The 9911-nt window shown below is 45.4% G+C and overlaps 1 protein-coding gene across 7 annotated transcripts in view; it reads left to right on the top strand.

The window, feature by feature from the left end:
• The first annotated feature begins 2748 nt into the window (after positions 1 to 2748).
• LOC116950725 (semaphorin-6A-like) overlaps positions 2749 to 9911 on the top strand; it is a 176650-nt gene continuing 169487 nt past the window's right edge. For 4 of the 7 annotated variants that reach the window (XM_032968725.2, XM_032968724.2, XM_032968721.2 and 1 more), the window contains exons 1-2: positions 2749 to 3010; positions 6675 to 6765. The gene's annotated coding sequence lies outside the window, so the exon portion shown is untranslated. The remainder of the gene's footprint in view (positions 3011 to 6674; positions 6766 to 9911) is intronic. The other 3 variants (XM_032968722.2, XM_076073000.1, XM_032968723.2) reach the window with 2 other exon arrangements.

The following is a 9911-nucleotide window of genomic DNA, read 5'->3' as shown; positions in this document are numbered from 1 at the left end:
CCATACGGTTTACCCCGTATTCTTGTACAGGGAAATTTAGTTTTCAGGTCCATACGGCGTACAGCCGTTTCAATACGGGCAAAAAAATTGGTCTATTTATCTGTGTTTCTCTTTTGTGATGGCACTTTATAGGATGCACGTTGAGATTCATAAGGACACGGGTTGACCAATAAGGTCTGAATTGCTCTATAATAAGGTAAGCACTGACAAAGGGTTGAGAGGTATGCAATGAGTACATGTGTAGTGTCAATGCGTCTCTTCTTCTCGTTCTCCTGCTCGATGCTCGAGGCTTGTGTGTGCGTGCGGGTGGCGTGCGTCGCACACACACTCAGTCGGAGACGAGGTGGTCGCAGGAGGCACCGTCCTCCCCTTTGATTGTTGTTGAGTTCACGCCACCACTCTGGCCCCCTCTCTCTCACGACCACGCTGCCGCACGACCCGTCCCAGACACGACCCTGTCCGCTTTGCACCGACGGCAACGACCGGGACAGCCAACTACTGTCCGGCCGCGCAGTGATCGGACAAAGGCGGCAGCGACGACGAGACGAGTCCACTCCCAGAACCGGCAGCCCGGAGCTCTCGTTCTCCGCTGATTTTATTCCCCTCGGCGCGGCTTGGCTCCGCCCTAGCCGCGCCTCCCTTCTCGAACCCTCCAGAGGGTTCCAGGGGCTTCCCCACGAGGTCTATCGTGACCCTTGCCTCAGTTCCTCCACCCTGCTGCGGCACACCCACGTGTATGCTTAGCGGCGTGTACGCTAAGTGCCCACTTGCAATGGCAGCCGCTGTACAACAGTCAGCGCTATGTCACTACACATGTACACAATCTTGATTTGAAGCTTTCGTGACTGCAGGAATCCATACTTCATACTCAGTGCTGCCGCTGTGGGCCACTTAACACCAGTGACCCGGGTGCTGCTGCGGGGTCCACTTTCTGCCCCGCCTCCACCCCCCCTCCTCTCTCCCCCCCTTCTGCCGAGGCCTATATAACCTTGTGCCACGGCAGATCTCTCGCATACTTCAGCAGTTTTTTTTTCTTGCTGTGGTTGTCCCACCTGATGACGATTGCTTGTGTTGCGATCGAAACGTCGTGATCTATTATTTTTTTACCTATGTGACTTTACCGAAAGAACCAAAGATTATGTACACAATCTTTAACGTCCTTTGTAAAGCTGACGGGCACGTAATTTTCCCCGACAGCCGCACAGGTTAATATTATTATAATATTTTTTATTACTTTATTATTTCCCTTCTACGTGACTTTACCGAAAGAACCAATAATATGAATCCCTGCAGTCACGACAGCTTTAAATCGAAATTTGACCAACGGCAGTTAATTCTAATCAATCGGCGACGAGAACAGCGCATACATTATGTTAATATAAACCTGGACCCCCTCTTTAAAAAACTGGGATTAAATTATGTTAATTACCTTCTATGACATTGACAAGTCTAAGCCAATAGAATGAGCGCAACGTTCCGAGGATAAGAAAATCAAAATAATTACAACCATGACTTGACCAATCACGAGCGAGCCCGTTTAAAGTGAGCGTTCAATAAAGCCAAATCCACTGATAGATTCGAGCAAACGTAGCAATCCAGCAGCCAGCATCGTGTCAACACGAGGTGACTTCATCGCTCCGTCTCCACCGGGCGAATGTACCCCTCTCTCTGACGCGTTCCCAACGTTCCAATGCTTTGACTGTCGCCCCCAAAGGTTCGGTCGAACGTCGTTTAATCAGCAATGCGTGTGGCGAGGACTCCATCCAGGAGTGGATCGACGATGTATGGCTGCAATGCGAGGCAGAGAGCGGAACACGTGGAGTCGAGAGCGTACGCCGGTGTAGGGAAAATGTAGGTGTGCATTACAGGTCATACCAAGTACGAAAGTAACTTTTAGAGTGGGCTGCTTGTAGTATTCACCAGCAGGCGCGTCGCTTTGTTAGGTCCGAGTTTTAGAATGAAACGCCAGGTTGAAGAGATACGACTTTAGAAGCCGATGGACCAAGCAAAGTGACGACTCGGTAAATGTGCCAACGTTGGGGCAACGTTGGCACGTGGTCGGACTGACGTTGGCCCCGATGTTCAATGCACACACTGCGGAAAGTGTCAGCCAAGGGGTTGGAACGTTTCTGATCAAACGTCCATAGAGGAAGATGGAGCCATGAAGTGAGGTGGATGTGCGGGGTGCTGGGTGGGTAAAAACATCGGGGGAGGCCTTCATCCAGCAGTTGATAGACCACGGCCGGTGATCAATGAGTCAAAGCTGTCCTGCTCCTTCCACGGTTTATCACGGTAATAAATTATGTTAATTATTAACCAATAAGAAGTACGAGGCTAGGAGCTGCACCCCATTGGTTAATCCTTCCGTCCGGGTCACGCCTTCCCGGGTGTACATTATGTTAATAGTGAGCACTGGCCAATGGAAGAGCAAGAAGGATGGGGGCGGGGACAGAGCGGGTCGGAAATGGACAGAGTGGGGAGGGGGTACTGGGTGGAGGAGCGGGGGAAGTGTGGGGGATTGGGGGGGGGGGACTATGGGCTGTTTGGGTGGATGGGGGAGGGGTGATGGGTTGGAGGGGCGGGGTGGATGGGGGAGGGGTGATGGGTTGTAGGGGCGGGGTGGGTGGGGGAGGGGTGATGGGTTGTAGGGGCGGGGTGGATGTGGGGAGGGGCTCTGGGTTGTAGGGGCGGGGTGGTGGTGGGGGAGGGGCTCTGGGTTGTAGGGGCGGGGTGGGGGTGCTGGTGGTGGGGGAGGGGCAGAGCGAGCGCGCGCGCCGCCGTTGTTCGCGTCGCTTCGAGCGCGCGCGCGCAGTCTCCCTCGCGCTGCTACGCGTGACGGGAGATTTAATAAACAAACTGCAGCGCCGTTCAAACACTCAAAACGTTACAGTCACAGTGCAAAACGTTTAAAGGCAAACCGCTCGGTTAATAACAGCATCGGGAGCGACGACAATCCCCTCAGTTTTGGAAGCGTTTTTTTTTAAAGCGCGCAGCGAAACTTGTGAGACAGGTAAGAAGGAACTCCGTCCCGTCGCCTCTCTTGTCTCTGTTCAGTTTAAATAACAAAGTGCGCTCTGAAGAAGGGCCATTGCTCGAAACGTCGGTTAATACTCGTGTGTTTCCTTTAACGGTTAGCGTCATTGACCGACGTTAGTGTTGTTTGTGCTTATGCGTCTACACAAATAAAGTGCGTGTCTATGTGCGCGTTGCGGTAACTTCTCGATGCGACTTCTAATCGCTTCCGTTCGTATTATTTACATTTTTTTGTTGTACAAAACGGTGTACACGATGAACATGCCGATAGCTTGTGTGTCTTCTCTGCATCTTGTACTGTCGATGTAAGCTATTTAAATGCGTCGATGGAAGTGTACAGTCGTGGTGAAGTATAGCCAGATAGCCCTCACGACCCACGGCGGTGTGCAGGCGGGGGTCCTCATCATCCAGCAGTGGAAAACGCGCACGGGCACAGAGTTGTGTTCGTCCTCTGTGTGTGTCGTACCCCCACAGCTTCCCGGGGTAATGGAAAGCCACAGCTGTTACCCACCCACCCTTTGATGTGTTTTAGAATGTTATCTTTTACACATTCTAACAAAACTGTGTGGAATACGGACACATTACGGGACTTATTACATCGATTACTAACAACAAGATTGTAATGCGGCGTTGCCAGTTGTGTTACGCAAGCACACGCAAGAAATACTCAACACTCTTGCTTTGGTGTGACGGCGAAACGGGGGCCCGTTGCCCGAAACGTCGCCGGTTATTTTTGTCCCCGTGTTTAGGGTCACGCTGTTATTGACGAATGCGGTGAGATTTTTTCACGATTGAGCACGATCTAGTTTCACGGTTTTTCAGCGTTTTGGTGCAGCTATGCTCTCTTAATGTTTACATTGACACCAAGCCTTGCCCTCACCACCACCACCACGTGTGTTGTTGCTGTGAATGGACAAAACAAATTAAACGATGAGATCGCTCAATATTAAAACTGCATTTCTACACCGACTATAATTATATGATCGCACATTGCTTGAAAGTGCTGCACTGCAACTTCAAAGATGTAAGGGGATGTGCACAGTAAAGATTAAAGTCCAGATAGTGACTGCCTTTCATGTTTCTGTGTTCGTAATACTGTACATTCACATATACTGCACTCTAGTTTGTGTAATGTATAAACTATGCTTATTTCATTTAATGGATTTTCCTGTTTGATACAAGAAAAATAACAAAGATCTTGTACATAGTGTCTCGTTAACAATGAGGGGTAAGTGACCTGACGAGATTAAAAAAAGGTTCTTGTGTGTGGTAGGAGACGGGGTGAATCTTAAGATTTCATCTTGCGTATAGATAACGAACATACCATTTTAACTCGCTTTTATCATTAATCATACCTAGTACAGTATGTGTATAACCCAGCAGATAGCATTGTGTACTCACTTTGCACTGGTTAGACACTACATAGGGAGATTGACCATACTTCACCACACTGGGTCATTGCCGATTGTTTTGGAGAGGTCGCCACCGCTTGATGTTATCCCATGTATGGAACCGAACTCGTGGCGCGGTTCGCTAACCACTGCGCCACCGCTCCCCCATCCGTTATATACGCGCATTGTAAAGGTTGGACCGGAAATGTCTTATTAATACATTAAATCATATCCACGGGCTCGGGAGGTATAGATATAAGTAACAGCACTATTCTCCCACTGCCGCACCGAAATGAAACGTTTGTAAACACGTCACCTAGAGACCTTCTCGCGCTGACGAGGGTTGTCAAAGAGAACCGGCTTGTTTAGGCAGTATATAAATACTGTATGCGTGCCATAACACCTCACGTTCGTTCTCGGAGTGTCGCCTCGAATCATCAGTACGTGGAGCAGGTAAAGAGAATAAAGAGCAGACGGCATTGATGTTGGTCCGTCTGGGCTGCTGCTTATTATTTCTCCCCTCCTAACAACAACATCACGTGGATGGCGCAGCTCCTCCGCCTGATGGCGATGCGAACGTGTAACCCGTTGCTGCCGAAACAGCACGGAGCGCTCAGTCGAGGAGGCAGGAATATTCGGGGCATTTGTGTTTTTTGTTTTGTTTTAACCTTGAAAGGCGAGGCTACAACGCTCTTCCCCACTCTCTTCCCGAGAGAGAGAGATGGGCGTTTTGTGTTTAAAAAAAATGATATGCAAGAGACGCCCTCTCCCGTAAGAGATCACACACGGGAGGAATTCACATTTGCAGTCGTATTACAAAACCCCCTTAGCGCACTCTTTACTCCACCAGTTTCACAATAACGTTATGATTGGCGGTGCAGCTGCAATAAATACATACTACGGATTTCCTTTACAACGCGCATTGACATCTGTCCGGTTCCAATTTAAAGCGTGCCGTTTCAACGTACGTTATGCATTAACCATTGGATTCAATAGAGGCTCTATTGACTGGTCTTGTTTGGGACTAACACGGTAATTCAACGAGGTGGGGGGTGGTGTTGACTAAGGGGTTTTTTGGGGTGTTTTTACTTGTTTTGGTAGTTTTAAATCTGGAGTTGAGCCCCATGTGGATGGAGCCTTCGCACCCCCTTGTAACGTAGTGACGCTCTATATATATAAAGCTTTGCATCAGTCGTTTCATTTCGTGTTTGTTTAGCATCGCCCCCCCCCCCCTCGTACTTTCTCAAGAGAACTGTACCTGCAAGGCTTCCCAAGCGGCTCGGCTTCTGCTGATAATAGCCCATGGTTAGGTTTCAGGAACTAAAGGCGAGCGAAAATACGGAATGTCCTTTATGCTTTTTTCTCTCTCATTCAATCCTTTATTTGCCCAAGCGAGAGCCCGCAGAGACTACATATTCCTTGCGATCCATACTTGGGACAAAAACACAGGCGAATGTAAATTTGCCAAGAAAGTAAATACAATACCAAAATGTCTGCTTATATTACCAAGTAAACATGCTATTTTATATAAGCTCGCTTTCGGTGCATAGCACAGTGGATTATCTCAAGGACTGATTGAGACGGCAGAATCATGCTGGCTCAATCACCCCTCGTGGCACATTACACGCGCAAACAATGTGTTGATTCATTGGTTAAATGGATTATTACACTCGTTGGTACATGCATCAAATCGTGTGAAATTCAATTATTTACGATACGCAAGTTACATGGTAATGTCACGTTTATGCTAATGCGGTAAACACAGCTGGACAAATGATACGGGAAAAAACGAGAGACGTTACAGTTATAAGACGGGAAAAAGAGACGCTAAAACATTGATTCTTGAAATTAAATTGTGGCTCAGAAACGTGACGATTAATGCAAATCCTGTGGGGGGGGGGGGGGGTGAGGGGTGAATCGATACATGCTGAGAACACATCGTGATGGTGAAGACAGCGATGACGATGGTAACAGCGATAATAATGGCAGTGAATATGATGATGGTGACATAATTATACCAATTATTTGTTCAGAAAAGCCTCGCTGAGTCTCAATAATATTTCAGTAGGTTTCTGTTTGATGTTGATGATAATGATGGCATTGATGATGATGGTGGTAACGATTATTATGGAAATAAGAGTGATGGTAATGGAAAAGAGGTAGCCTCACGTGAAGGGGCATAGCAGTTACGACTAGATATTTACACGTGTGCTTTTGTCCGTGTGGATGCATGTGCTTGTGTGTCTCCAGCTGTTCTTGTCCCCCCCCCCCCTTCTTAATTAAAGGGATGTCAAAAACGTGAGAAGCGTCCGAGATTACGCGGCAAGCCACTAAGTCCCCGGTAAGCTCAAGCCATAGGTTACCGCTATGCTGTTCCGTCATGCACGTTTGTGTGTGGGTTTTCTTTTGACAGCATCTATTACTGTAAATATTACAATGTGTGCATGCATGTATATGGATACACACACTGTGGTGTACAATATGGTGTAAAGAAATATATTTAATGTGACAATGAGCTTACTAAAATAAAACAACCCCCGCCCCCCATCCTCCCCAACGTTAAATTTGAATGCACCCAGTAATACAAATTGTGTGTGCATGTGTGCCGTGCGTCATTCCGCACAGTAATTAAATGTGGCTTGGACTACAACGGTACACTGGGCACTAAAACAGGGAGCAAAGTACTTTTGTAACCAAAAACCACGGCATTTCAGAAGGCACGGATCACCTGTGGCTGTTCATCACAACTCAGTTGTCATCGTAGTCACTAATACATTAAATATTATATATTCTGTGCACTATAGCCAGTACACCGTTCCTGCATAGGCACTTAAATGTTGCAGCATTTAACATTCTGCACGGAAATTGTGATTGCCACTGACCCACCGAGGTAATAGACAATTTTAACAAAATATCCCAAACACGGGTGTATTGAAAATGAATAATGCAGCCAAGCGTGGCCTTGCTGGATAAATAAAGGGCATTGTATTTTTTTATTATTCGTGGGGAAACACATGGGCAGGCAGCCTTTAACAACAGCAAAATGTCATAACAGAAAAACACACTTGATTAATAACTATTGGCCAGCAATGGAAACTCCAAAAAAATGGAATTAAGAGAATGTAACATATGCAGTCAACATAGTATTTGGTGAGTTAACTACCGAGCCACCTTATGATTAACGCATAAAAATTCCCTTCTCCATGGGCATCTGTTTACTTCTGCAGGATGGTATAGAACGTTTATTGTAAAGGAGGATGTCAAATCCTGTAATACAGGGGCTTTATTTCTAGGTAGCTGGTAGACAGGATAGTTAGCGCCTGACTTGTAGCCACATCCAGAGCGCGAGTTATACGCAATGTGGTGAACCGTTTTCAGAAATATTTTCCATGTTGCCAATGCAGACTGACCTGGTTGGCAAATAAGCCCAACTGTGATGTCATTATGAGCGCAGGTAAACGAAGTATTGTCCGGCACCTTCTTGCACAAAACGGCACATTGGAAAATGATATGCAGATAGCTTTCTCAAACCTAAGCAAAATACTTTTACAAATGGCAGGCTTAGGTTTTGAATTGCAATCAGCTTTTATGAAGTTAAATAAAAGACTGCAAATCAGTCAGTTCACAGAAGTACATGTCAATGACTGCTGCCCTTCAAGAAGAGTGTAGAATTTTAACATTGTCTGACGTTTTCTGGAGCGAATCTTCTCATAAATGTACAAGGTATTGTTTTAAAAAACGAATTACACAGTAATACAATGCTGATTTAACATTTTTTTGCATTTAGCTGTATTAAACGTGTTTAGATTATTGATTGATGTTATTTTATTCCACAATGTCTACACAGGTCCTTTTTTCAACCATAAACTGAACCATTCATTACTTTTTACAAGAAAACGCTGCCAGTTTGACCTTCTGGTGGTCCGTGTCGCTGCTAAATAATACATCAGTTGAAGTGTCGCCGCTTAATTTTTTATTTGCGTCAAAAGCCGCCAGTGCCTCCTCGCTCGGTGTGATGCAGGGTTCCGCTGAAGCTCAGAGATAGCGGACCTTTCCTCCCAAATTCCAACAGACGGTGGATAGAAGAGAATAGATAGATGGATAGTTACATGTTATGGCCACAATGAAACTCCCCACTTACGTGACGTTATTAATCGATTGAGCTTCCGAGGTGGTAGGGGTGGTGGGCGGTGCATTTTTTGTTTAAATTAGATTAGCAGAGCTATCTGGTTGTGCACTAGAACGTGTACATTTAGGTGTGCATACACATTGGGTGGGGTGGGGGGTCGGTATGGTTGTTATTGTAAAACTAACTTTTTTTTTACCCTATACTGTTTGGTTCTTTCGGTAAAGTCACGTACGTATAAAATAAAATAAATCACGACGTTTCGGACGCAATACAAGCGTCCTTTTGCAAAAACCCTTGGCATGTGCTGTCGAAGTATTAGGTATGCGATAATTCAGTGAAACTGAATAGTATGTTCATGATATGTGCATTGAATCTTGCACGCAAGAATCAATCATTTACAGTTCATGCCAATTATATGTAGTTATGTGCTCACGTTACTTTCATTCTAATGGAATAAACATATAAGACGGACACTGCATATTCACCAAAAGCTGTTTTTTTAATCAAATTGTGTTTTCAACTCATTTGACAATTCGTGGGATTGTGGTGGGTGGAGGTGAATCGTTACATGCATAAGAAACACCACGCGGAGTTTATTTGGAAATACATGCTGCGTAGGCACAACAGCTTGTTGTTTTACCCTGAAGGCTTATCATTTCAGGACAGTGATATGAAATGCTGTTAAGTAGATCCATTGAAAGATGAAATAGTAAGTGCACATGTGGTAGATGGAGCTAGGTAGTTCAAAGGAGCAGCCTCCTACCGAACTGAATGACCTGTGATAACATTTTGTAATGTGGTATTGTTCAATAATGATAAATGGAAATGTTCTGCGCACTACCATTGTTTTAGAATTCAGTGCGAGAAGTGGCAAAGTTAAAGTGCATTGGTAAATCAATACACAATGAGTGCAGGAGTTGATTTGTTTTAATCCCATTAGTTATGAGCAGTGGTGTTAAGATTCACACTGTAACACTTTGCACAAGAATTGAGTGGCTGGTAAAATGCCATAAAAAAACCCTTCATACAAACTATATGGTAAATGGATTTCCTTTTGTTTACCCAGGTGAATTCAAGCGGATGCATTATAACTTGCAAAGGAAATGACACATACTGAATATATAGTCAGAGTAATACTTAATATAGTTTTATTCGTTATCGGCTGGGTTTTTAAGGTAGATTTATTTTAATCATCAGATATGATCTATCCACTGCTGGTTGAAGGTCTCCCCATGTCAGTATCTTTCCTGATGGTCCTTGCGATTCCACAGTCCATCTGACTTCTGCACATTTACGTTTTATCATTGCTTCATCTCCACAGTGCTCATCCTCTCCAGGTGCGTTTTGTCCCTTGGCTC

This window comes from Petromyzon marinus, chromosome 40 (assembly GCF_048934315.1).
Source record: "Petromyzon marinus isolate PM22_M1 ecotype Great Lakes invasive population chromosome 40, UKy_Petmar_22M1.pri1.0, whole genome shotgun sequence".
Classification (NCBI taxonomy): domain Eukaryota; kingdom Metazoa; phylum Chordata; class Hyperoartia; order Petromyzontiformes; family Petromyzontidae; genus Petromyzon; species Petromyzon marinus.
The sequence above is the reverse complement of the archived record's forward strand: the minus strand, read 5'-3'. Positions and strand labels throughout refer to the sequence as shown.